At 49.3% G+C, this 13,388-nt stretch overlaps 36 non-coding genes and 1 pseudogene across 36 annotated transcripts; all 37 read right to left on the bottom strand.

The window, feature by feature from the left end:
- Positions 1-57: 57 nt before the first annotated feature.
- On the bottom strand, positions 58-176 carry LOC149761718 (5S ribosomal RNA). The gene has a single exon (XR_016412153.1). It is a non-coding gene; the product is annotated as a 5S ribosomal RNA (ribosomal RNA).
- Positions 177-423: 247 nt separating this feature from the next.
- Positions 424-542, bottom strand: LOC149761719 (5S ribosomal RNA). Its single transcript, XR_016403958.1, has one exon. It is a non-coding gene; the product is annotated as a 5S ribosomal RNA (ribosomal RNA).
- A 246-nt stretch (positions 543-788) lies between these two features.
- Positions 789-907, bottom strand: LOC149761720 (5S ribosomal RNA). Its single transcript, XR_016410069.1, has one exon. It is a non-coding gene; the product is annotated as a 5S ribosomal RNA (ribosomal RNA).
- Positions 908-1,153: 246 nt separating this feature from the next.
- Positions 1,154-1,272, bottom strand: LOC149761721 (5S ribosomal RNA). Its single transcript, XR_016410070.1, has one exon. It is a non-coding gene; the product is annotated as a 5S ribosomal RNA (ribosomal RNA).
- Positions 1,273-1,518: 246 nt separating this feature from the next.
- On the bottom strand, positions 1,519-1,636 carry LOC149761722 (5S ribosomal RNA). Its single transcript, XR_016408637.1, has one exon. It is a non-coding gene; the product is annotated as a 5S ribosomal RNA (ribosomal RNA).
- A 247-nt stretch (positions 1,637-1,883) lies between these two features.
- LOC149761723 (5S ribosomal RNA) lies at positions 1,884-2,002 on the bottom strand. Its single transcript, XR_016402547.1, has one exon. It is a non-coding gene; the product is annotated as a 5S ribosomal RNA (ribosomal RNA).
- Positions 2,003-2,248: 246 nt separating this feature from the next.
- LOC149761724 (5S ribosomal RNA) lies at positions 2,249-2,367 on the bottom strand. Its single transcript, XR_016403983.1, has one exon. It is a non-coding gene; the product is annotated as a 5S ribosomal RNA (ribosomal RNA).
- Positions 2,368-2,613: 246 nt separating this feature from the next.
- On the bottom strand, positions 2,614-2,732 carry LOC149761725 (5S ribosomal RNA). Its single transcript, XR_016410071.1, has one exon. It is a non-coding gene; the product is annotated as a 5S ribosomal RNA (ribosomal RNA).
- A 246-nt stretch (positions 2,733-2,978) lies between these two features.
- LOC149761726 (5S ribosomal RNA) lies at positions 2,979-3,097 on the bottom strand. The gene has a single exon (XR_016412154.1). It is a non-coding gene; the product is annotated as a 5S ribosomal RNA (ribosomal RNA).
- Positions 3,098-3,344: 247 nt separating this feature from the next.
- Positions 3,345-3,463, bottom strand: LOC149761727 (5S ribosomal RNA). The gene has a single exon (XR_016400905.1). It is a non-coding gene; the product is annotated as a 5S ribosomal RNA (ribosomal RNA).
- Positions 3,464-3,709: 246 nt separating this feature from the next.
- LOC149761728 (5S ribosomal RNA) lies at positions 3,710-3,828 on the bottom strand. The gene has a single exon (XR_016410072.1). It is a non-coding gene; the product is annotated as a 5S ribosomal RNA (ribosomal RNA).
- Positions 3,829-4,074: 246 nt separating this feature from the next.
- Positions 4,075-4,192, bottom strand: LOC149761729 (5S ribosomal RNA). Its single transcript, XR_016408332.1, has one exon. It is a non-coding gene; the product is annotated as a 5S ribosomal RNA (ribosomal RNA).
- A 247-nt stretch (positions 4,193-4,439) lies between these two features.
- On the bottom strand, positions 4,440-4,558 carry LOC149761730 (5S ribosomal RNA). The gene has a single exon (XR_016408640.1). It is a non-coding gene; the product is annotated as a 5S ribosomal RNA (ribosomal RNA).
- A 246-nt stretch (positions 4,559-4,804) lies between these two features.
- On the bottom strand, positions 4,805-4,923 carry LOC149761731 (5S ribosomal RNA). The gene has a single exon (XR_016403984.1). It is a non-coding gene; the product is annotated as a 5S ribosomal RNA (ribosomal RNA).
- Positions 4,924-5,169: 246 nt separating this feature from the next.
- LOC149761732 (5S ribosomal RNA) lies at positions 5,170-5,288 on the bottom strand. Its single transcript, XR_016412155.1, has one exon. It is a non-coding gene; the product is annotated as a 5S ribosomal RNA (ribosomal RNA).
- Positions 5,289-5,535: 247 nt separating this feature from the next.
- Positions 5,536-5,654, bottom strand: LOC149761733 (5S ribosomal RNA). Its single transcript, XR_016400906.1, has one exon. It is a non-coding gene; the product is annotated as a 5S ribosomal RNA (ribosomal RNA).
- A 246-nt stretch (positions 5,655-5,900) lies between these two features.
- On the bottom strand, positions 5,901-6,019 carry LOC149761734 (5S ribosomal RNA). The gene has a single exon (XR_016403518.1). It is a non-coding gene; the product is annotated as a 5S ribosomal RNA (ribosomal RNA).
- A 246-nt stretch (positions 6,020-6,265) lies between these two features.
- Positions 6,266-6,383, bottom strand: LOC149761735 (5S ribosomal RNA). Its single transcript, XR_016408333.1, has one exon. It is a non-coding gene; the product is annotated as a 5S ribosomal RNA (ribosomal RNA).
- Positions 6,384-6,630: 247 nt separating this feature from the next.
- Positions 6,631-6,749, bottom strand: LOC149761736 (5S ribosomal RNA). The gene has a single exon (XR_016408641.1). It is a non-coding gene; the product is annotated as a 5S ribosomal RNA (ribosomal RNA).
- Positions 6,750-6,995: 246 nt separating this feature from the next.
- On the bottom strand, positions 6,996-7,114 carry LOC149761737 (5S ribosomal RNA). Its single transcript, XR_016403985.1, has one exon. It is a non-coding gene; the product is annotated as a 5S ribosomal RNA (ribosomal RNA).
- A 246-nt stretch (positions 7,115-7,360) lies between these two features.
- LOC149761738 (5S ribosomal RNA) lies at positions 7,361-7,479 on the bottom strand. The gene has a single exon (XR_016410073.1). It is a non-coding gene; the product is annotated as a 5S ribosomal RNA (ribosomal RNA).
- A 247-nt stretch (positions 7,480-7,726) lies between these two features.
- LOC149761739 (5S ribosomal RNA) lies at positions 7,727-7,845 on the bottom strand. The gene has a single exon (XR_016412786.1). It is a non-coding gene; the product is annotated as a 5S ribosomal RNA (ribosomal RNA).
- Positions 7,846-8,091: 246 nt separating this feature from the next.
- Positions 8,092-8,210, bottom strand: LOC149761740 (5S ribosomal RNA). Its single transcript, XR_016410074.1, has one exon. It is a non-coding gene; the product is annotated as a 5S ribosomal RNA (ribosomal RNA).
- A 246-nt stretch (positions 8,211-8,456) lies between these two features.
- Positions 8,457-8,575, bottom strand: LOC149761741 (5S ribosomal RNA). Its single transcript, XR_016410075.1, has one exon. It is a non-coding gene; the product is annotated as a 5S ribosomal RNA (ribosomal RNA).
- A 246-nt stretch (positions 8,576-8,821) lies between these two features.
- On the bottom strand, positions 8,822-8,940 carry LOC149761742 (5S ribosomal RNA). The gene has a single exon (XR_016412156.1). It is a non-coding gene; the product is annotated as a 5S ribosomal RNA (ribosomal RNA).
- Positions 8,941-9,187: 247 nt separating this feature from the next.
- On the bottom strand, positions 9,188-9,306 carry LOC149761743 (5S ribosomal RNA). Its single transcript, XR_016403961.1, has one exon. It is a non-coding gene; the product is annotated as a 5S ribosomal RNA (ribosomal RNA).
- Positions 9,307-9,552: 246 nt separating this feature from the next.
- Positions 9,553-9,671, bottom strand: LOC149761744 (5S ribosomal RNA). The gene has a single exon (XR_016413043.1). It is a non-coding gene; the product is annotated as a 5S ribosomal RNA (ribosomal RNA).
- A 246-nt stretch (positions 9,672-9,917) lies between these two features.
- Positions 9,918-10,036, bottom strand: LOC149761745 (5S ribosomal RNA). The gene has a single exon (XR_016410076.1). It is a non-coding gene; the product is annotated as a 5S ribosomal RNA (ribosomal RNA).
- A 246-nt stretch (positions 10,037-10,282) lies between these two features.
- On the bottom strand, positions 10,283-10,400 carry LOC149761746 (5S ribosomal RNA). The gene has a single exon (XR_016408334.1). It is a non-coding gene; the product is annotated as a 5S ribosomal RNA (ribosomal RNA).
- A 247-nt stretch (positions 10,401-10,647) lies between these two features.
- On the bottom strand, positions 10,648-10,766 carry LOC149761747 (5S ribosomal RNA). The gene has a single exon (XR_016402549.1). It is a non-coding gene; the product is annotated as a 5S ribosomal RNA (ribosomal RNA).
- A 246-nt stretch (positions 10,767-11,012) lies between these two features.
- LOC149761748 (5S ribosomal RNA) lies at positions 11,013-11,131 on the bottom strand. Its single transcript, XR_016410077.1, has one exon. It is a non-coding gene; the product is annotated as a 5S ribosomal RNA (ribosomal RNA).
- Positions 11,132-11,377: 246 nt separating this feature from the next.
- Positions 11,378-11,496, bottom strand: LOC149761749 (5S ribosomal RNA). Its single transcript, XR_016410078.1, has one exon. It is a non-coding gene; the product is annotated as a 5S ribosomal RNA (ribosomal RNA).
- A 246-nt stretch (positions 11,497-11,742) lies between these two features.
- On the bottom strand, positions 11,743-11,861 carry LOC149761750 (5S ribosomal RNA). The gene has a single exon (XR_016412157.1). It is a non-coding gene; the product is annotated as a 5S ribosomal RNA (ribosomal RNA).
- A 247-nt stretch (positions 11,862-12,108) lies between these two features.
- On the bottom strand, positions 12,109-12,227 carry LOC149761751 (5S ribosomal RNA). The gene has a single exon (XR_016403962.1). It is a non-coding gene; the product is annotated as a 5S ribosomal RNA (ribosomal RNA).
- Positions 12,228-12,473: 246 nt separating this feature from the next.
- Positions 12,474-12,592, bottom strand: LOC149761752 (5S ribosomal RNA). The gene has a single exon (XR_016404039.1). It is a non-coding gene; the product is annotated as a 5S ribosomal RNA (ribosomal RNA).
- Positions 12,593-12,838: 246 nt separating this feature from the next.
- Positions 12,839-12,957, bottom strand: LOC149761753 (5S ribosomal RNA). The gene has a single exon (XR_016410080.1). It is a non-coding gene; the product is annotated as a 5S ribosomal RNA (ribosomal RNA).
- Positions 12,958-13,203: 246 nt separating this feature from the next.
- On the bottom strand, positions 13,204-13,321 carry LOC149761754 (5S ribosomal RNA; annotated as a pseudogene).
- Positions 13,322-13,388: the final 67 nt, after the last annotated feature.

Here is a 13,388-nt window from a genome sequence, read left to right on the forward strand (position 1 = left end):
GCCGAAAAATTAAAAATAAATATTATCAAAAAATAAAAAAGCGGGCAAAAAATAAAAAGGGTGCAACACGAGGACTTCCCAGGGGGTCACCCATCCTAGTACTACTCTCGCCCAAGCACGCTTAACTGCGGAGTTCTGATGGGATCCGGTGCATTAGTGCTGGTATGATCGCACCCATGACATGCCCTTCGAAACTCCCTAGTATGACAAAGCAGCAGACCTCGACGGCCCGAGACATTCACGCTGCCGGGGCCGTTCTGGCGTAGGATTCAACGCGCTGGTCCCGCTATGCGGCATGGCACCGCCAGTCTCCGGACTCAGTTTATTGTCGGAGGAAAAAAATTATCCGAAGAGGAAAAGCCAAAAGCCGAAAAACTAAAAATAAATATTATCAAAAAATAAAAAAGCGGGCAAAAAATAAAAAGGGTGCAAGACAAGGACTTCCCAGGGGGTCACCCATCCTAGTACTACTCTCGCCCAAGCACGCTTAACTGCGGAGTTCTGATGGGATCCGGTGCATTAGTGCTGGTATGATCGCACCCAAGACATGCCATTCGAAACTCCCTTTTAAAACAAAGCAGCAGACCTCGACGGCCCGAGACATTCGCGCTGCGGGGGCCGTTCTGGCGTATGATTCAACGCGCTGTTCCGCTATGCGGCATGGCACCGCCAGTCTCCGGACTCAGTTTATTTTCGAGGGAAAAAAATTATCCGAAGAGGAAAAGCCAAAAGCCGAAAAATTAAAAATAAATATTATCAAAAAATAAAAAAGCGGGCAAAAAATAAAAGGGGTGCAACACGAGGACTTCCCAGGGGGTCACCCATCCTAGTACTACTCTCGCCCAAGCACGCTTAACTGCGGAGTTCTGATGGGATCCGGTGCATTAGTGCTGGTATGATCGCACCCATGACATGCCCATCGAAACACCCTTTTATGACAAAGCAGCAGACCTCGACGGCCCGAGACATTCGCGCTGCCGGGGCCGTTCTGGCGTAGGATTCAACGCGCTGTTCCGCTATGCGGCATGGCACCGCGAGTCTCCGGACTCAGTTTATTTTCGAGGGAAAAAAATTATCCGAAGAGGAAAAGCCAAAAGCCGAAAAATTAAAAATAAATGTTATCAAAAAATAAAAAAGCGGGCAAAAAATAAAAGGGGTGCAACACGAGGACTTCCCAGGGGGTCACCCATCCTAGTACTACTCTCGCCCAAGCACGCTTAACTGCGGAGTTCTGATGGGATCCGGTGCATTAGTGCTGGTATGATCGCACCCATGATATGCCCTTCGAAACTCCCTTTTATGACAAAGCAGCAGACCTCGACGGCCCGAGACATTCGCGCTGCCGGGGCCGTTCTGGCGTAGGATTCAACGCGCTATTCCGCTATGCGGCATGGCACCGCGAGTCTCCGGACTCAGTTTATTTTCGAGGGAAAAAAATTATCCGAAGAGGAAAAGCCAAAAGCCGAAAAATTAAAAATAAATATTATCAAAAAATAAAAAAGCGGGCAAAAAATAAAAGGGGTGCAACACGAGGACTTCCCGGGGGTCACCCATCCTAGTACTACTCTCGCCCAAGCACGCTTAGCTGCGAAGTTCTGATGGGATCCGGTGCATTAGTGCTGGTGTGATCGCACCCATGATATGCCCTTCGAAACTCACTTTTATGACAAAGCAGCAGACCTCGACCGCCCGAGACATTCGCGCTGCCGGGGCCGTTCTGGCGTAGGATTCAACGCGCTGGTCCCGCTATGCGGCATGGCACCGCCAGTCTCCGGACTCAGTTTATTGTCGGGGGAAAAAAATTATCCGAAGAGGAAAAGCCAAAAGCCAAAAAATTAAAAATAAATATTATCAAAAAATAAAAAAGCGGGCAAAAAATAAAAAGGGTGCAACACGAGGACTTCTCAGGGGGTCACCCATCCTAGTACTACTCTCGCCCAAGCACGCTTAACTGCAGAGTTCTGATGGGATCCGGTGCATTAGTGCTGGTATGATCGCACCCATGACATGCCCATCGAAACACCCTTTTATGACAAAGCAGCAGACCTCGACGGACCGAGACATTCGCGCTGCCGGGGCCGTTCTGGCGTAGGATTCAACGCGCTATTCCGCTATGCGGCATGGCACCGCGAGTCTCCGGACTCAGTTTATTTTCGGGGGAAAAAAATTATCCGAAGAGGAAAAGCCAAAAGCCGAAAAATTAAAAATTAATGTTATCAAAAAATAAAAAAGCGGGCAAAAAATAAAAGGGGTGCAACATGAGGACTTCCCAGGGGGTCACCCATCCTAGTACTACTCTCGCCCAAGCACGCTTAACTGCGGAGTTCTGATGGGATCCGGTGCATTAGTGCTGGTATGATCGCACCCATGATATGCCCTTCGAAACTCCCTTTTATGACAAAGCAGCAGACCTCGACGGCCCGAGACATTCGCGCTGCCGGGGCCGTTCTGGCGTAGGATTCAACGCGCTATTCCGCTATGCGGCATGGCACCGCGAGTCTCCGGACTCAGTTTATTTTCGAGGGAAAAAAATTATCCGAAGAGGAAAAGCCAAAAGCCGAAAAATTAAAAATAAATATTATCAAAAAATAAAAAAGCGGGCAAAAAATAAAAGGGGTGCAACACGAGGACTTCCCAGGGGGTCACCCATCCTAGTACTACTCTCGCCCAAGCACGCTTAACTGCGGAGTTCTGATGGGATCCGGTGCATTAGTGCTGGTATGATCGCACCCATGACATGCCCATCAAAACACCCTTTTATGACAAAGTAGCAGACCTCGACGGCCCGAGACATTCGCGCTGCCGGGGCCGTTCTGGCGTAGGATTCAACGCGCTGTTCCGCTATGCGGCATGGCACCGCGAGTCTCCGGACTCAGTTTATTTTCGGGGGAAAAAAATTATCCGAAGAGGAAAAGCCAAAAGCCGAAAAATTAAAAATAAATATTATCAAAAAATAAAAAAGCGGGCAAAAAATAAAAAGGGTGCAACACGAGGACTTCCCAGGGGGTCACCCATCCTAGTACTACTCTCGCCCAAGCACGCTTAACTGCGGAGTTCTGATGGGATCCGGTGCATTAGTGCTGGTATGATCGCACCCATGACATGCCCTTCGAAACTCCCTAGTATGACAAAGCAGCAGACCTCGACGGCCCGAGACATTCACGCTGCCGGGGCCGTTCTGGCGTAGGATTCAACGCGCTGGTCCCGCTATGCGGTATGGCACCGCCAGTCTCCGGACTCAGTTTATTGTCGGAGGAAAAAAATTATCCGAAGAGGAAAAGCCAAAAGCCGAAAAACTAAAAATAAATATTATCAAAAAATAAAAAAGCGGGCAAAAAATAAAAAGGGTGCAACACAAGGACTTCCCAGGGGGTCACCCATCCTAGTACTACTCTCGCCCAAGCACGCTTAACTGCGGAGTTCTGATGGGATCCGGTGCATTAGTGCTGGTATGATCGCACCCAAGACATGCCATTCGAAACTCCCTTTTAAAACAAAGCAGCAGACCTCGACGGCCCGAGACATTCGCGCTGCGGGGGCCGTTCTGGCGTATGATTCAACGCGCTGTTCCGCTATGCGGCATGGCACCGCCAGTCTCCGGACTCAGTTTATTTTCGAGGGAAAAAAATTATCCGAAGAGGAAAAGCCAAAAGCCGAAAAATTAAAAATAAATATTATCAAAAAATAAAAAAGCGGGCAAAAAATAAAAGGGGTGCAACACGAGGACTTCCCAGGGGGTCACCCATCCTAGTACTACTCTCGCCCAAGCACGCTTAACTGCGGAGTTCTGATGGGATCCGGTGCATTAGTGCTGGTATGATCGCACCCATGACATGCCCATCGAAACACCCTTTTATGACAAAGCAGCAGACCTCGACGGCCCGAGACATTCGCGCTGCCGGGGCCGTTCTGGCGTAGGATTCAACGCGCTGTTCCGCTATGCGGCATGGCACCGCGAGTCTCCGGACTCGGTTTATTTTCGAGGGAAAAAAATTATCCGAAGAGGAAAAGCCAAAAGCCGAAAAATTAAAAATAAATATTATCAAAAAATAAAAAAGCGGGCAAAAAATAAAAGGGGTGCAACACGAGGACTTCCCGGGGGTCACCCATCCTAGTACTACTCTCGCCCAAGCACGCTTAACTGCGAAGTTCTGATGGGATCCGGTGCATTAGTGCTGGTGTGATCGCACCCATGATATGCCCTTCGAAACTCCCTTTTATGGCAAAGCAGCAGACCTCGACCGCCCGAGACATTCGCGCTGCCGGGGCCGTTCTGGCGTAGGATTCAACGCGCTGGTCCCGCTATGCGGCATGGCACCGCCAGTCTCCGGACTCAGTTTATTGTCGGGGGAAAAAAATTATCCGAAGAGGAAAAGCCAAAAGCCAAAAAATTAAAAATAAATATTATCAAAAAATAAAAAAGCGGGCAAAAAATAAAAAGGGTGTAACACGAGGACTTCTCAGGGGGTCACCCATCCTAGTACTACTCTCGCCCAAGCACGCTTAACTGCAGAGTTCTGATAGGATCCGGTGCATTAGTGCTGGTATGATCGCACCCATGACATGCCCATCGAAACACCCTTTTATGACAAAGCAGCAGACCTCGACGGATCGAGACATTCGCGCTGCCGGGGCCGTTCTGGCGTAGGATTCAACGCGCTATTCCGCTATGCGGCATGGCACCGCGAGTCTCCGGACTCAGTTTATTTTCGGGGGAAAAAAATTATCCGAAGAGGAAAAGCCAAAAGCCGAAAAATTAAAAATTAATGTTATCAAAAAATAAAAAAGCGGGCAAAAAATAAAAGGGGTGCAACATGAGGACTTCCCAGGGGGTCACCCATCCTAGTACTACTCTCGCCCAAGCACGCTTAACTGCGGAGTTCTGATGGGATCCGGTGCATTAGTGCTGGTATGATCGCACCCATGATATGCCCTTCGAAACTCCCTTTTATGACAAAGCAGCAGACCTCGACGGCCCGAGACATTCGCGCTGCCGGGGCCGTTCTGGCGTAGGATTCAACGCGCTATTCCGCTATGCGGCATGGCACCGCGAGTCTCCGGACTCAGTTTATTTTCGGGGGAAAAAAATTATCCGAAGAGGAAAAGCCAAAAGCCGAAAAATTAAAAATAAATATTATCAAAAAATAAAAAAGCGGGCAAAAAATAAAAAGGGTGCAACACGAGGACTTCCCAGGGGGTCACCCATCCTAGTACTACTCTCGCCCAAGCACGCTTAACTGCGGAGTTCTGATGGGATCCGGTGCATTAGTGCTGGTATGATCGCACCCATGACATGCCCTTCGAAACTCCCTAGTATGACAAAGCAGCAGACCTCGACGGCCCGAGACATTCACGCTGCCGGGGCCGTTCTGGCGTAGGATTCAACGCGCTGGTCCCGCTATGCGGTATGGCACCGCCAGTCTCCGGACTCAGTTTATTGTCGGAGGAAAAAAATTATCCGAAGAGGAAAAGCCAAAAGCCGAAAAACTAAAAATAAATATTATCAAAAAATAAAAAAGCGGGCAAAAAATAAAAAGGGTGCAACACAAGGACTTCCCAGGGGGTCACCCATCCTAGTACTACTCTCGCCCAAGCACGCTTAACTGCGGAGTTCTGATGGGATCCGGTGCATTAGTGCTGGTATGATCGCACCCAAGACATGCCATTCGAAACTCCCTTTTAAAACAAAGCAGCAGACCTCGACGGCCCGAGACATTCGCGCTGCGGGGGCCGTTCTGGCGTATGATTCAACGCGCTGTTCCGCTATGCGGCATGGCACCGCCAGTCTCCGGACTCAGTTTATTTTCGAGGAAAAAAAATTATCCGAAGAGGAAAAGCCAAAAGCCGAAAAATTAAAAATAAATATTATCAAAAAATAAAAAAGCGGGCAAAAAATAAAAGGGGTGCAACACGAGGACTTCCCAGGGGGTCACCTATCCTAGTACTACTCTCGCCCAAGCACGCTTAACTGCGGAGTTCTGATGGGATCCGGTGCATTAGTGCTGGTATGATCGCACCCATGACATGCCCATCGAAACACCCTTTTATGACAAAGCAGCAGACCTCGACGGCCCGAGACATTCGCGCTGCCGGGGCCGTTCTGGCGTAGGATTCAACGCGCTGTTCCGCTATGCGGCATGGCACCGCGAGTCTCCGGACTCGGTTTATTTTCGAGGGAAAAAAATTATCCGAAGAGGAAAAGCCAAAAGCCGAAAAATTAAAAATAAATATTATCAAAAAATAAAAAAGCGGGCAAAAAATAAAAGGGGTGCAACACGAGGACTTCCCGGGGGTCACCCATCCTAGTACTACTCTCGCCCAAGCACGCTTAACTGCGAAGTTCTGATGGGATCCGGTGCATTAGTGCTGGTGTGATCGCACCCATGATATGCCCTTCGAAACTCCCTTTTATGGCAAAGCAGCAGACCTCGACCGCCCGAGACATTCGCGCTGCCGGGGCCGTTCTGGCGTAGGATTCAACGCGCTGGTCCCGCTATGCGGCATGGCACCGCCAGTCTCCGGACTCAGTTTATTGTCGGGGGAAAAAAATTATCCGAAGAGGAAAAGCCAAAAGCCAAAAAATTAAAAATAAATATTATCAAAAAATAAAAAAGCGGGCAAAAAATAAAAAGGGTGTAACACGAGGACTTCTCAGGGGGTCACCCATCCTAGTACTACTCTCGCCCAAGCACGCTTAACTGCAGAGTTCTGATAGGATCCGGTGCATTAGTGCTGGTATGATCGCACCCATGACATGCCCATCGAAACACCCTTTTATGACAAAGCAGCAGACCTCGACGGATCGAGACATTCGCGCTGCCGGGGCCGTTCTGGCGTAGGATTCAACGCGCTATTCCGCTATGCGGCATGGCACCGCGAGTCTCCGGACTCAGTTTATTTTCGGGGGAAAAAAATTATCCGAAGAGGAAAAGCCAAAAGCCGAAAAATTAAAAATTAATGTTATCAAAAAATAAAAAAGCGGGCAAAAAATAAAAGGGGTGCAACATGAGGACTTCCCAGGGGGTCACCCATCCTAGTACTACTCTCGCCCAAGCACGCTTAACTGCGGAGTTCTGATGGGATCCGGTGCATTAGTGCTGGTATGATCGCACCCATGATATGCCCTTCGAAACTCCCTTTTATGACAAAGCAGCAGACCTCGACGGCCCGAGACATTCGCGCTGCCGGGGCCGTTCTGGCGTAGGATTCAACGCGCTATTCCGCTATGCGGCATGGCACCGCGAGTCTCCGGACTCAGTTTATTTTCGAGGGAAAAAAATTATCCGAAGAGGAAAAGCCAAAAGCCGAAAAATTAAAAATAAATATTATCAAAAAATAAAAAAGCGGGCAAAAAATAAAAGGGGTGCAACACGAGGACTTCCCAGGGGGTCACCCATCCTAGTACTACTCTCGCCCAAGCACGCTTAACTGCGGAGTTCTGATGGGATCCGGTGCATTAGTGCTGGTATGATCGCACCCATGACATGCCCATCGAAACACCCTTTTATGACAAAGCAGCAGACCTCGACGGCCCGAGACATTCGCGCTGCCGGGGCCGTTCTGGCGTAGGAGTCAACGCGCTGGTCCCGCTATGCGGCATGGCACCGCGAGTCTCCGGACTCAGTTTATTTTCGGGGGAAAAAAATTATCCGAAGAGGAAAAGCCAAAAGCCGAAAAATTAAAAATAAATATTATCAAAAAATAAAAAAGCGGGCAAAAAATAAAAAGGGTGCAACACGCGGACTTCCCAGGGGGTCACCCATCCTAGTACTACTCTCGCCCAAGCACGCTTAACTGCGGAGTTCTGATGGGATCCGGTGCATTAGTGCTGGTATGATCGCACCCATGACATGCCCATCGAAACACCCTTTTATGACAAAGCAGCAGACCTCGACGGACCGAGACATTCGCGCTGCCGGGGCCGTTCTGGCGTAGGATTCAACGCGCTGTTCCGCTATGCGGCATGGCACCGCGAGTCTCCGGACTCAGTTTATTTTCGGGGGAAAAAAATTATCCGAAGAGGAAAAGCCAAAAGCCGAAAAATTAAAAATTAATGTTATCAAAAAATAAAAAAGCGGGCAAAAAATAAAAGGGGTGCAACACGAGGACTTCCCAGGGGGTCACCCATCCTAGTACTACTCTCGCCCAAGCACGCTTAACTGCGGAGTTCTGATGGGATCCGGTGCATTAGTGCTGGTATGATCGCACCCATGATATGCCCTTCGAAACTCCCTTTTATGACAAAGCAGCAGACCTCGACGGCCCGAGACATTCGCGCTGCCGGGGCCGTTCTGGCGTAGGATTCAACGCGCTGTTCCGCTATGCGGCATGGCACCGCGAGTCTTCGGACTCAGTTTATTTTCGAGGGAAAAAAATTATCCGAAGAGGAAAAGCCAAAAGCCGAAAAATTAAAAATAAATATTATCAAAAAATAAAAAAGCGGGCAAAAAATAAAAGGGGTGCAACACGAGGACTTCCCAGGGGGTCACCCATCCTAGTACTACTCTCGCCCAAGCACGCTTAACTGCGGAGTTCTGATGGGATCCGGTGCATTAGTGCTGGTATGATCGCACCCATGACATGCCCATCGAAACACCCTTTTATGACAAAGCAGCAGACCTCGACGGCCCGAGACATTCGCGCTGCCGGGGCCGTTCTGGCGTAGGAGTCAACGCGCTGTTCCGCTATGCGGCATGGCACCGCGAGTCTCCGGACTCAGTTTATTTTCGGGGGAAAAAAATTATCCGAAGAGGAAAAGCCAAAAGCCGAAAAATTAAAAATAAATATTATCAAAAAATAAAAAAGCGGGCAAAAAATAAAAAGGGTGCAACACGAGGACTTCCCAGGGGGTCACCCATCCTAGTACTACTCTCGCCCAAGCACGCTTAACTGCGGAGTTCTGATGGGATCCGGTGCATTAGTGCTGGTATGATCGCACCCATGACATGCCCTTCGAAACTCCCTAGTATGACAAAGCAGCAGACCTCGACGGCCCGAGACATTCACGCTGCCGGGGCCGTTCTGGCGTAGGATTCAACGCGCTGGTCCCGCTATGCGGCATGGCACCGCCAGTCTCCGGACTCAGTTTATTGTCGGAGGAAAAAAATTATCCGAAGAGGAAAAGCCAAAAGCCGAAAAACTAAAAATAAATATTATCAAAAAATAAAAAAGCGGGCAAAAAATAAAAAGGGTGCAAGACAAGGACTTCCCAGGGGGTCACCCATCCTAGTACTACTCTCGCCCAAGCACGCTTAACTGCGGAGTTCTGATGGGATCCGGTGCATTAGTGCTGGTATGATCGCACCCAAGACATGCCATTCGAAACTCCCTTTTAAAACAAAGCAGCAGACCTCGACGGCCCGAGACATTCGCGCTGCGGGGGCCGTTCTGGCGTATGATTCAACGCGCTGTTCCGCTATGCGGCATGGCACCGCCAGTCTCCGGACTCAGTTTATTTTCGAGGGAAAAAAATTATCCGAAGAGGAAAAGCCAAAAGCCGAAAAATTAAAAATAAATATTATCAAAAAATAAAAAAGCGGGCAAAAAATAAAAGGGGTGCAACACGAGGACTTCCCAGGGGGTCGCCCATCCTAGTACTACTCTCGCCCAAGCACGCTTAACTGCGGAGTTCTGATGGGATCCGGTGCATTAGTGCTGGTATGATCGCACCCATGACATGCCCATCGAAACACCCTTTTATGACAAAGCAGCAGACCTCGACGGCCCGAGACATTCGCGCTGCCGGGGCCGTTCTGGCGTAGGATTCAACGCGCTGTTCCGCTATGCGGCATGGCACCGCGAGTCTCCGGACTCAGTTTATTTTCGAGGGAAAAAAATTATCCGAAGAGGAAAAGCCAAAAGCCGAAAAATTAAAAATAAATGTTATCAAAAAATAAAAAAGCGGGCAAAAAATAAAAGGGGTGCAACACGAGGACTTCCCAGGGGGTCACCCATCCTAGTACTACTCTCGCCCAAGCACGCTTAACTGCGGAGTTCTGATGGGATCCGGTGCATTAGTGCTGGTATGATCGCACCCATGATATGCCCTTCGAAACTCCCTTTTATGACAAAGCAGCAGACCTCGACGGCCCGAGACATTCGCGCTGCCGGGGCCGTTCTGGCGTAGGATTCAACGCGCTATTCCGCTATGCGGCATGGCACCGCGAGTCTCCGGACTCAGTTTATTTTCGAGGGAAAAAAATTATCCGAAGAGGAAAAGCCAAAAGCCCAAAAATTAAAAATAAATATTATCAAAAAATAAAAAAGCGGGCAAAAAATAAAAGGGGTGCAACACGAGGACTTCCCGGGGGTCACCCATCCTAGTACTACTCTCGCCCAAGCACGCTTAACTGCGAAGTTCTGATGGGATCCGGTGCATTAGTGCTGGTGTGATCGCACCCATGATATGCCCTTCGAAACTCCCTTTTATGACAAAGCAGCAGACCTCGACCGCCCGAGACATTCGCGCTGCCGGGGCCGTTCTGGCGTAGGATTCAACGCGCTGGTCCCGCTATGCGGCATGGCACCGCCAGTCTCCGGACTCAGTTTATTGTCGGGGGAAAAAAATTATCCGAAGAGGAAAAGCCAAAAGCCAAAAAATTAAAAATAAATATTATCAAAAAATAAAAAAGCGGGCAAAAAATAAAAAGGGTGCAACACGAGGACTTCTCAGGGGGTCACCCATCCTAGTACTACTCTCGCCCAAGCACGCTTAACTGCAGAGTTCTGATGGGATCCGGTGCATTAGTGCTGGTATGATCGCACCCATGACATGCCCATCGAAACACCCTTTTATGACAAAGCAGCAGACCTCGACGGACCGAGACATTCGCGCTGCCGGGGCCGTTCTGGCGTAGGATTCAACGCGCTGTTCCGCTATGCGGCATGGCACCGCGAGTCTCCGGACTCAGTTTATTTTCGGAGGAAAAAAATTATCCGAAGAGGAAAAGCCAAAAGCCGAAAAATTAAAAATTAATGTTATCAAAAAATAAAAAAGCGGGCAAAAAATAAAAGGGGTGCAACACGAGGACTTCCCAGGGGGTCACCCATCCTAGTACTACTCTCGCCCAAGCACGCTTAACTGCGGAGTTCTGATGGGATCCGGTGCATTAGTGCTGGTATGATCGCACCCATGATATGCCCTTCGAAACTCCCTTTTATGACAAAGCAGCAGACCTCGACGGCCCGAGACATTCGCGCTGCCGGGGCCGTTCTGGCGTAGGATTCAACGCGCTATTCCGCTATGCGGCATGGCACCGCGAGTCTCCGGACTCAGTTTATTTTCGAGGGAAAAAAATTATCCGAAGAGGAAAAGCCAAAAGCTGAAAAATTAAAAATAAATATTATCAAAAAATAAAAAAGCGGGCAAAAAATAAAAGGGGTGCAACACGAGGACTTCCCAGGGGGTCACCCATCCTAGTACTACTCTCGCCCAAGCACGCTTAACTGCGGAGTTCTGATGGGATCCGGTGCATTAGTGCTGGTATGATCGCACCCATGACATGCCCATCGAAACACCCTTTTATGACAAAGCAGCAGACCTCGACGGCCCGAGACATTCGCGCTGCCGGGGCCGTTCTGGCGTAGGATTCAACGCGCTGTTCCGCTATGCGGCATGGCACCGCGAGTCTCCGGACTCAGTTTATTTTCGGGGGAAAAAAATTATCCGAAGAGGAAAAGCCAAAAGCCGAAAAATTAAAAATAAATATTATCAAAAAATAAAAAAGCGGGCAAAAAATAAAAAGGGTGCAACACGAGGACTTCCCAGGGGGTCACCCATCCTAGTACTACTCTCGCCCAAGCACGCTTAACTGCGGAGTTCTGATGGGATCCGGTGCATTAGTGCTGGTATGATCGCACCCATGACATGCCCTTCGAAACTCCCTAGTATGACAAAGCAGCAGACCTCGACGGCCCGAGACATTCACGCTGCCGGGGCCGTTCTGGCGTAGGATTCAACGCGCTGGTCCCGCTATGCGGCATGGCACCGCCAGTCTCCGGACTCAGTTTATTGTCGGAGGAAAAAAATTATCCGAAGAGGAAAAGCCAAAAGCCGAAAAACTAAAAATAAATATTATCAAAAAATAAAAAAGCGGGCAAAAAATAAAAAGGGTGCAAGACAAGGACTTCCCAGGGGGTCACCCATCCTAGTACTACTCTCGCCCAAGCACGCTTAACTGCGGAGTTCTGATGGGATCCGGTGCATTAGTGCTGGTATGATCGCACCCAAGACATGCCATTCGAAACTCCCTTTTAAAACAAAGCAGCAGACCTCGACGGCCCGAGACATTCGCGCTGCGGGGGCCGTTCTGGCGTATGATTCAACGCGCTGTTCCGCTATGCGGCATGGCACCGCCAGTCTCCGGACTCAGTTTATTTTCGAGGGAAAAAAATTATCCGAAGAGGAAAAGCCAAAAGCCGAAAAATTAAAAATAAATATTATCAAAAAATAAAAAAGCGGGCAAAAAATAAAAGGGGTGCAACACGAGGACTTTCCAGGGGGTCGCCCATCCTAGTACTACTCTCGCCCAAGCACGCTTAACTGCGGAGTTCTGATGGGATCCGGTGCATTAGTGCTGGTATGATCGCACCCATGACATGCCCATCGAAACACCCTTTTATGACAAAGCAGCAGACCTCGACGGCCCGAGACATTCGCGCTGCCGGGGCCGTTCTGGCGTAGGATTCAACGCGCTGTTCCGCTATGCGGCATGGCACCGCGAGTCTCCGGACTCAGTTTATTTTCGAGGGAAAAAAATTATCCGAAGAGGAAAAGCCAAAAGCCGAAAAATTAAAAATAAATGTTATCAAAAAATAAAAAAGCGGGCAAAAAATAAAAGGGGTGCAACACGAGGACTTCCCAGGGGGTCACCCATCCTAGTACTACTCTCGCCCAAGCACGCTTAACTGCGGAGTTCTGATGGGATCCGGTGCATTAGTGCTGGTATGATCGCACCCATGATATGCCCTTCGAAACTCCCTTTTATGACAAAGCAGCAGACCTCGACGGCCCGAGACATTCGCGCTGCCGGGGCCGTTCTGGCGTAGGATTCAACGCGCTATTCCGCTATGCGGCATGGCACCGCGAGTCTCCGGACTCAGTTTATTTTCGAGGGAAAAAAATTATCCGAAGAGGAAAAGCCAAAAGCCGAAAAATTAAAAATAAATATTATCAAAAAATAAAAAAGCGGGCAAAAAATAAAAGGGGTGCAACACGAGGACTTCCCGGGGGTCACCCATCCTAGTACTACTCTCGCCCAAGCACGCTCAACTGCGAAGTTCTGATGGGATCCGGTGCATTAGTGCTGGTGTGATCGCACCCATGATATGCCCTTCGAAACTCCCTTTTATGACAAAGCAGCAGACCTCGACCGCCCGAGACATTCGCG

The sequence above is a fragment of the Phoenix dactylifera genome, chromosome 4 (assembly GCF_051530095.1).
Source record: "Phoenix dactylifera cultivar Ajwa chromosome 4, Ajwa_hap1_PhDact_Kaust_v1.1, whole genome shotgun sequence".
NCBI lineage: Eukaryota > Viridiplantae > Streptophyta > Magnoliopsida > Arecales > Arecaceae > Phoenix > Phoenix dactylifera.